Source organism: Orycteropus afer, unplaced genomic scaffold, assembly GCF_000298275.1.
Source record: "Orycteropus afer afer isolate SDZICR_OR568_19922 unplaced genomic scaffold, OryAfe1.0 scaffold00285, whole genome shotgun sequence".
NCBI classification, from domain to species: Eukaryota; Metazoa; Chordata; class Mammalia; order Tubulidentata; family Orycteropodidae; genus Orycteropus; species Orycteropus afer.
The window spans coordinates 2,004,658-2,014,157 of NW_006921872.1; positions in this window are offsets into that span (position 1 = coordinate 2,004,658).

A 9,500-nucleotide genomic window follows, 5' to 3' on the forward strand; every position below is an offset into this window, starting at 1 on the left:
GGGTTTGAACCGCCAGCCTTCTGGTTAGCAGTCAAGTGCCTTAGCCACTATGCTACCAGAGCTCCTTTGGAAAATATTTAGGAGTCATTTATTCATAATTACTGAGAACCTATTATGTACCAGACACTGGGCCAGGGTGGGTGCTCTGAAGGTTATAAGGCTGAGTGTGACAGAGATCATCTCTGCCCTCAGGGAGCTTACAGTCTAGTGATAAACAGGAGAACTAAGACTAATAATCACCTAAAGGAGATGGCATTTCTTCCATTTCACCTTCTTATACAACCTGCCACCGCGCAAGTCACTGCATCTCACACAAGTCCTTTTCTTTTCACTCATTACTGAACAATACTGCATTTTGAGATTAGTATTGATGAAACTACTATGCTCATCCAATTCCTGTGTTTCCTTTCATTACTGAAAAATACTTCATTTGAAATTAAAGTTGTTATCACACATGTCAAGGAGCCCTACTAACCAAAAGATTTACGGTTGAAACCCACCAGACTCTCCATGGGAGAAAGATGTGGCAATCTGCTTCCAAAAAGATTATAGCATTGGAAACCCTGTGGGGCAGTTCTACTCTGTCCCATAGAAGTGTGATGAGTCAGCATTGACTAGATGGTGAGGGATATCATACATGGCAATGTAATTAAACCACATTTACTTTGCATTTCACTTTTATCTCTGGTTGGGTTTTCCTTTCCCAGACCTCTAATCCAGAACCAATGAAGAGGTGGTTAGACTCAAATGTGCTCCCAGCAAAAGATGATGATTATTAACAGATCTCATAGTTAATGGGTAATATAGGGCACTAGGTATTGATGTTGAATAATCCCCAGATTTAAAGGATTTTCTTTCATTCACCAAGGGTAAGTTCATTACACAGAAATGTGGGTGAGGGTCATAAGACTATCTCTGCTGAAGGAAATCATCCTTTGGCTAAGTTTTAAGTAAATTTTTCTCACAGTTGGAAAAAATAAAAGGATCACTTAGGCATCTAAGACTTGATTGTAACCAAGGTTCTGCTTTATGGTAGAACTTGTATTCTGGTCAAGGACTGATGTGATGCTGAATCTTCATCCTCTAATATTGCCTGTTTTATTGTGGTTACACAATTTGGCTATGTGTCATTGTGAAATTGTGTGCTTACTGTATACATTACCACAGCATTAGACAATAATGAATGTCACACAGTAGAAGACAGAATGGTACCCACCCACATAAAGGGTAGCTAAAATAGGAGCTCTGACAGCATAGTGCCTAAGGCACTTGACTGTTAACCAGAAGGCTGGCGGTTCAAACACAGCAGCCACTCCTTGGAAGGAAGGTTGGGCAATCTACTTCCATAGTGATACTGCCTCAGCAACCCAAGGAGGGGTCGCTATGAGTGGGGTCCAACTCAATGGCACATACCAACAACAAAATAGTGTTGGTCTCTCTTGTCTTTAATAATAAGGATTGACAAATTAATTAACCCCAAGGCAATCAAATTAGAATTGAACTTCAGAATGTTTGCAAGTGAAAAAAAAAAAAAAAAAAACAGTGGTAGGTTGACATTTGTGGACCTTCTTCTTGTTGTTGTTGTTTGCCCTCGAGTCGGCCCCGACTCATAGCAACCCCTCCTTGGGTTTCCGAGGCAGTATCACTACGGAAGTAGGATTGCCCAACCTTCCTTCCGAGGAGTGGCTGGTGGGTTTGAACCACCAGCCTTCTGGTGAGCAGTCAAGTGCCTTAGGCACTATGCTACCAGAGCTCCTTTTGTGGACCTTAAGGAGTCCAAAATTGTTTCCCTGAAATCAGAGCCTTGTGCTAGGCTAATTGAGCAGTTACTTTTACTGTAATCTAGTTCTATGACCTCTGGTAGGTTAGAACTGAGAAAAGATGGGCAGACTTCATCTAGAGAGGTCTTTTTAAAAATAACCTATCACTTAAGTACCAGTGCTTTAATTCTAGTATCCCAAGATCTCAAGATTCAGCACTTAGTTAGGTAGGACAGATGTACTCAGATGGGTTTTTGTTGCTGCTGGGTAGGTAAAAATGTTTCCCCATTTCTATTATAACAGAAATGTTTTTATCAAAATATCCGAATTACTGGCTCCATTAAGACATGGCCCCAATGTGTATTTTATTTAGACCATGTCTCAATTGTCATGACAACCGTGTGTGTGTGTGTGTGTGTGTGCCTAGTGATGTCTGGAAGCAGCAACTTCAGCATCCAGGCAGAAACAGAGTGGGTGTGCAGAGAGTGTCTCTTCATCCATTTTAACCACAAAGTCAGAAAAGGTTGAGCACATCATTCAGCACCGTTCTTTCAGTTAACATCCCAAATAATTAACTATCATACCGAGCAGAGCCAAATAGTCTCATACACCTTCAAGGTCAGTTTCTAAGCCTCCAAGTTCTCATTCTGTATTGTACCAATGCCCATTATGATTTGGTGACCTGCTCACCTCACTTTATCAAATTTCTCCCCTCCAACTTCTCTAGCTTCATCTGTTACAGGAATCTCTAACACCCTATATCACTACTCTGGGAGACCACTTACAGATTATACAGTTTCAAGCTTCTGAGATTGTGTCACATTTCTCTAAAAGAAAGGCACTTTTTTCAAGGTACATCATTAATTCAAGTTTGAGGCAAGAAATCTGTTTTGTTCATAGTTTGGCACATGAGCCTAGAACTTGATATTTATGAACTCTCCTCATCTTTGGAAGCCCCCTGATTCTTTCAAGCTACTGAGTTGTGATTCCATACATACCCCTCTCACTGCACTAAATGATCTTGTGGAAACCAAAGGACTAAAATTTGATGTTTTGATGTATCATTCCATTATTTCTTGTGGCCCTCAGTAGCTTTGGCCCAGACTCCCTATTCTGAGCGTGAAAGACAGATATAACAAATTGATTCATACATGCTGGTTACCTCCATATTGTTTTTCTTGTTTGTCTTGAAACTGAGTATGAGAGAACACACTCAGCTATTTCAGAAAGATAAAGAAAACAATGCTACTTGAATATAAGAAGCACTGGCTAATTGTTTCCAAGAGGCAATTTTTCATATCATGGACAGAGAGATTTACTAGATCAGTTTATGTTAATATCACCCAAGCTTGTAGTGACTTCTGATCTCATAGATCTATTCCTGGAAGTGTTTTGGGGGCCCTCTGCCCTATATGAACTGTCCAAGCTGAGAGGTAAGGTTCAGGTAAAAGTTTGGGATGGTAAACCTCTGTCTGTGGGCTTTAAAAAGTCACAATCTGCTTTACTTCAAACAAATGTGCCAGTGTTTCATATATATTCAGACATGGTGATATCTGGGGGTGCCCAAGGCCATGGAATTCTCCAAGCTTGTGAAATAATAAGAATGCTTGTGGCAGTCTGCAAGATTTTTGAGATTGCACACAAGTTTAATGTCCAGCTGAAGATAGGTACTGGGATCCAGTCAGTTAAGACAAGGTGGGATGTGTGAAGAGACCCCTCACCACTTCTCCTCTTACCCTATGATGCAGTGTTCTTCAGGGAGTGCAAAGTGACCCCATCTATGTAGACAAAAAAGGGTGAATATTTATGATGACCAGTTCAGAACTGGTGGATGTCCAACTATTTCAGGAATTAGCATATGATCAGGAACCAATGTTATTGAAGGAAGAAATTGAGGCTGCATTGACTTCTTCTGTCAAAAAACAAAACAAACAAACAAGCAAGCAAACAAAAGCAAAACCCAAGTGTCTGGGAACTGACAAAATACCCATTGAGGTGTTTCAACAAACAGATGCAGTATGGGAGGGGCTGCTACATCCATTAATAATTGGAATATGGAATGTATGAAGTATGAATCTAGGGAAATTGGAAGTTGTCAAAAAATGAAATAGAATGCATAAAGATCAATAGCCTATGCATTAGTGAGCTGAAATAGCTAGTATTTGATATTTTGGATCAGATAATCATATGGTCTACTATACTGGGAATGACAAATTGAAGAGGAATGTCATCACATTCATTGTCAAAAAGAACATTTCAAGATTTATCCTGAAATACAATGCTGTCAGAAATAGGATAATATCTATACACCTACAAGGAAGACCAGTTAACACTACTGATACTCAAATTTATGCATCAATCATTAAAGCCAATGATGAAGACACTGAAGATTTTTACCAACTTCTACAGTCTGAAATTGACCAAACATGCAATCAAGATGTATTGATAATTACTGGTGATTGGAACATGAAAGCGGGAAACAAAGAAAAAGCATTTGTAGTTGGAAAATATGGTCTTGATGATGGAATGATCCTGGAGATAGCATGATTGGATTTTGTAAGACCAACAGCTTATTCATTGCAAATATCTTTTTTCAACAACATAAATGGTGACTATACACATGGGCCTTGCCAGATGGAATACACAGGAATCAGAATGACTACAATCTGTTGGAAGGGATAATGGAGAAGCTCAATATCATCAGTCAAAACAAGACCAGGATCTGACTATAGAACAGACCATCAACTGCTCATATGCAAGTTCAAGTTGAAGCTGAAGGTAAAACAGGTCCATGGGAGGCAAAATTTGATCCTTATTTTATCCCACCTGAATTTAGAGACCATTTCAAGAATAGATTTGATGCATTGAACACCAAGACTGAAGACCAGACGAATTGTGGGCTGACATCAAGCACATCATACATGAAGAAAGCAAAAGTTCATTAAAAAGACAGAAAAGGAAGAAAAGACCAAAACAGATGTCAGAAGAGACTCTTTTTTTTTTTTTTTTTAATTTTTATTGTGATTTGGGTGAAAGTATACAGAGCAAATTCACTTTCCATACAGCAGTTCACATACACTTTGTCTCATGACAATGACTACAATTTACCACAATGCAACAGCTCCCCTCCCACTTCTTCCTGATAGTTACCTCTTCCCTGTGTCCTTCTCTCCATGCACTCCTGCCCCCTGTGCAATGTCCCTGTGCATACATGGCCCTTCTATTCTCCCATGATTTTTCTCTCCAAGGAGTGTATCTACCTAGCTTAAATGTTCACCTCATATGCATGTCTTTTGTTTGGCTGGAAGCCAGAGGTGTGAGTTCAATTCTAGACCTGAAGGGCAGCTAGGGGCCATAGTCTCAGTGGTTCCATCAGGCTCTAGCAGACCAGCAAACCTGGTCCCTTTTATTTTTTCCCCCAAATGATTTTGAGTTTTGTTCCACATTGTTCTTCCACTCTATCTAAGATCTCCTACATAGATGCCCCTCCAAGTGCAGTGAGAGCCGGGCACCAGCTAGCTCTTCTGGTCTCATAGTTGTGTAGACTAAGAATCACATGGTGTACCAGTTGCTTGGACTAATTGTTTCCATGCATCTTTGGTTTCAGAAGAGACTCTTAAACTGGATCTTGAATAGAGGGTAGCTAAAGCTAATGGAAAAAATGATAAAGTAAAAGAGCCGAACAGAAGATTTTAAGGTGTAGCTTGAGAAGACAAAGTAAAGTATTATAATGAAATGTATGAAGACTTGGGGTCAGAAAACAAAACAAAACAAAACAAAACAAAAAACCACCATCAGGATTTCTCAAGCTGAAAAAACTGAAGAAAAAATTCAGGGCATGAGTTGCAATACTGAAGGATTCTATGGGCAAAATATTGAACAATGAAGGAAACATCAAAAGAAGATGGAAGAATACACAGAGTCACTTACCAAGAGAATTGGTCCTTGTTCAACTATATCAAGAAGTAGCATATGATCAAGAATGAATGGTATTGAAAGAAGAAGTCCAAGGTGCACTGAAGAAATTGGCAAAAAACAAGGCTCCAGGAATTGATGGAATACCCATTATGATGTTTCAACATAGGATGCAATGCTAGAGGCCCTTACTCATTTATGCCAAGAAAGTTGGAAGATAGCTACCTTGGCAACTGACTGGAAAAGATTGATATTTGTGGCCATTCCAAAGAGGTGATACAATAGCATGTGGAAATTATGGAACACTATCTTTAATATCACACTCTAGAAAAATTTTGCTAAAGATAATTGAAAAATGGTTGCAGCAGTATATTGATAGGGAACATCCAGAAATGCAAACTGGATTCAGAAGAGGACATGGAATGAGGGATATCATTACTGATGTCAGATGGATCTTAGCTGAAAGTAAAGAATACCACAATGATATCTAAAAAAACAAAACAAACAAACAAAAAAAAAGCAAACTCACTGCCATGGAGTAGGACCCAACTCATAGCAACACCTCCTTGGATTTCCGAGGCAGTATCACTTTGGAAGTAGACTGCCCAATTTTCCTTCTGAGGAGTGGCTGGTGGGTTTGAACCACCAGCCATCTGGTTAGCAGTCAAATGCCTTAGGCACTGCGCCACTACCCATGTTTTATTGACTATGCAAAGGCATTTGATTGTGTGAATCATAACGAATTATGGATAACATTGAGAAGAATGGGAATTCTAGGATGCTTAATTGTTCTCATGAAGAACCCATGCATAGACCAAGAGGCTGTCATTCAAACAGAACAAGAAAATCCTGCATGGTTTAAAATCAGGACATCGGGTTGTGTCCTTTCACCATATTATTCAATCTGTGGGCTGAGCAAATCCAAGAAGCTGGACTACATGAAGAAAATGGGGCATCAGAATCAGAGGAAGACTCTAACAACCTGTGATATTCAGATGACACAACCTTGCTTGCTGAAAATGAAGATGACTTGAAGCAGTTATAGATGAATATCAAAGACTACAGTCTTCAGTATGGGTTACACCTCAACATAAAGCAAATGAAAATCCTCACAATTGGACCAATAAGCAACATCATGATAAAAGGAGAAAAGTTTGAAGTTGTCAGGTATTTCATTTTACTTGGATCAATAGTCAACATCATGGAAGCAGCAGTCAGGAAATCAGAAGTCATATGGCACTGGGAAAATCTGGCAAAAGACCTCTTTAGAGTGTTAAGAAGCAAAGATATCACTTTGAAGACTAAGGTGTGCCTGACCCAAGCCAAAGTATTTTCAATTGCCTCATATGCATGTGAAAGCTGGACAATGAATAAGGAAGATCAAAGAAGAGTTGATGTCTTTGAATTATGGTGTTGGTGAAGAATACTGAAAATACCATGGACTGCTAAAAGAATAAATAAATCTGTTTTGGAGGAAGTGCAGCTGGAATGCTCCTTGGAAGTGAGAATGGCTAGCCTTCATCTCACCCACTTTGGTCATGTTATCAGAAGGGACTAGTCCCTGGAGAAGGATATCATGCTTGGCAAAGTAGAGAGTCAGCAAAGAAGGGGAAGACCTTCAATAGATGGATGGACTCAGTGGCTGCAATGATGGGCTCAAACATAGCAAGGATTTTAAGGATAGCACAGGACCAGGCAATGTTTCATTCTGTTGTACATAGGGTCACTATGAGTCAGAGACAACCTGATGGCACCTAACAACAACAACATATTGGTAATGTTAATATTTTGTCATAAATTTCTCCTGGAGATGCAAGCAAGAGAGAGAAGTAAACATTCATTGTTGTAGTTAGGTCCTCTGGAGTCATCTGGACTCTAGTGACCTCCTGTGACAGAGTAGAACTGCCCCATAGGGTTTTCCTTATATCATCTTTATGGGAAGGAGCTCTGATGGTGTAGTGGGTAAGGCATTTGGATGCTAACCAGAAGATCAGGGGTTCAAATCCACCAGGTGCTCCATGGGAGGAAAACGAGGCAATCTGTTTCCATAAAGATTTACAGCCTTAGAAGTCCAATGGGCTTGCTATGAGTAAGAATCAACTCGATGGCAGGTTTTTTTTTTTTTTTTAAATCTTTATGGGAATAGATCACCATACCTTTCTCCCACAGGGCTGCTGAGTGGGTTCGAACTTGCAACTCTGCATTGGGCGGCTAACCCAAAGTTTGCTGGTTTGAACCCACCCAGCAGTACTGTGGAAGATTGAGGTGCAGAGATTGGCTTCAGTTGAGTTTACAACCAACCTGACTCCATTGCTAATGGAGTCTCTTCAAATGAACGCATGAACAAATAAATGTCTCAACAACCTTTGGTTAGCAGCAGAGCTCTTAACCACTGACTACCAAAACTCATTACACATATATTAAGCACCATTTATTATGTGCCAAGTATGATGCCAGGAAGTCATATATATGCTCTCATTTGACTGAATCACCAATCCTAAGAAGATTTTTTTAAAAAGATTATTATTTACTTTTTACTTTTTGATTGAAGCAAACAGATATTTAGTAAAGTGCACTAATCTTAATTACACAGCTTGATGATTTTTTACTTATGAATATACTTGTGGAACCAGCACCCGGATGAAGATGGAAACAGTTCTACCACCCAGGAGGCTCCCTTGACAATTCTCTGTGTCCCCTCTCCTGCCCCAGTCAGTACTACTGACCCCTGCCAGTGATAATCACTGGTCTGACTTTTATCTCCATTGGTTAGTTTTACCTATATTTGAATTTAGGTATCTTTTGTGTCTGGCTTCTTTTGTTCAATGTAGTATTTATGAATTGCATCTGTGTCGATACAAGTAATTGTTAAAGATTATTTTTAAAAGAAAATCAACACCCTTAAGGCCACAGGAAAGTATTTTACATCATCATAGTTGACTGCTAACCAGAAGGTTAGTGGTTCAAATCCACCAGCCACTCCTTGGAAGGAAGGTTGGGCAATCTACTTCCATAGTGATACCACCTCGGAAATGCAAGGAGGGGTCACTATGAGTTGGATCCGACTTAACGGCAGTTGAGTTTGGTTTTTGGTTTGAGTGATTTGATTCAACTTGTCTGCTGGGGAGATCAACTAGATGTATTGCTTAGAGGAAGCCAAATCATTCTTGTGTATTTAAACACATAATGCATAAAAAGACACCAAGTCTTGCATGTAACGAGAAATTATATAAATGCTGGCCAGCCAAACTGTAATTATATTTATTTCGTTCCAACCAAAAACCAAACTCAGTGCCATTGAGTGGGATCCGACTCATAGCGACCCCTCCGTGGGTTCCTAGGCAGTATCTCCATGGAAGTAGATTGCCCAATCTTCCTTCTGAGGAGTAGCTAGTGGGTTTGAACCACCAGCCTTCTGGTTAGCAGTCAAGTGCCTTATTTAGTTCAGGTCCCAATTATTCAGACAGTTAATTCTTCCAACTTCCTAATTTTTAAAATGAGAATACATGCATTTGGAGCAAAATTTAAGGGATACAACACAAAGTTTTATATGCAAATATTAGCAGCATGACTCATAGTAGCCCAAAACTAGAAACAACCCAAATGTCCATCAACTGGTGAATGTTGTTGTTAGGTGCCGTTGAGTCATTTCCAACTCATAGCAACCCCATGCACAGCAGAATGAAACATTGCCTGATCCCGCACCAGCTCCATGATCCCTGCTATACTTGAGCCCATCATCACAGCCACCATATCAATCCATCTCGTTGAAGGCCTCCCCCTCTTTTGTCGACCCTCCACCCTACCAAGCATGACATCCTTCTC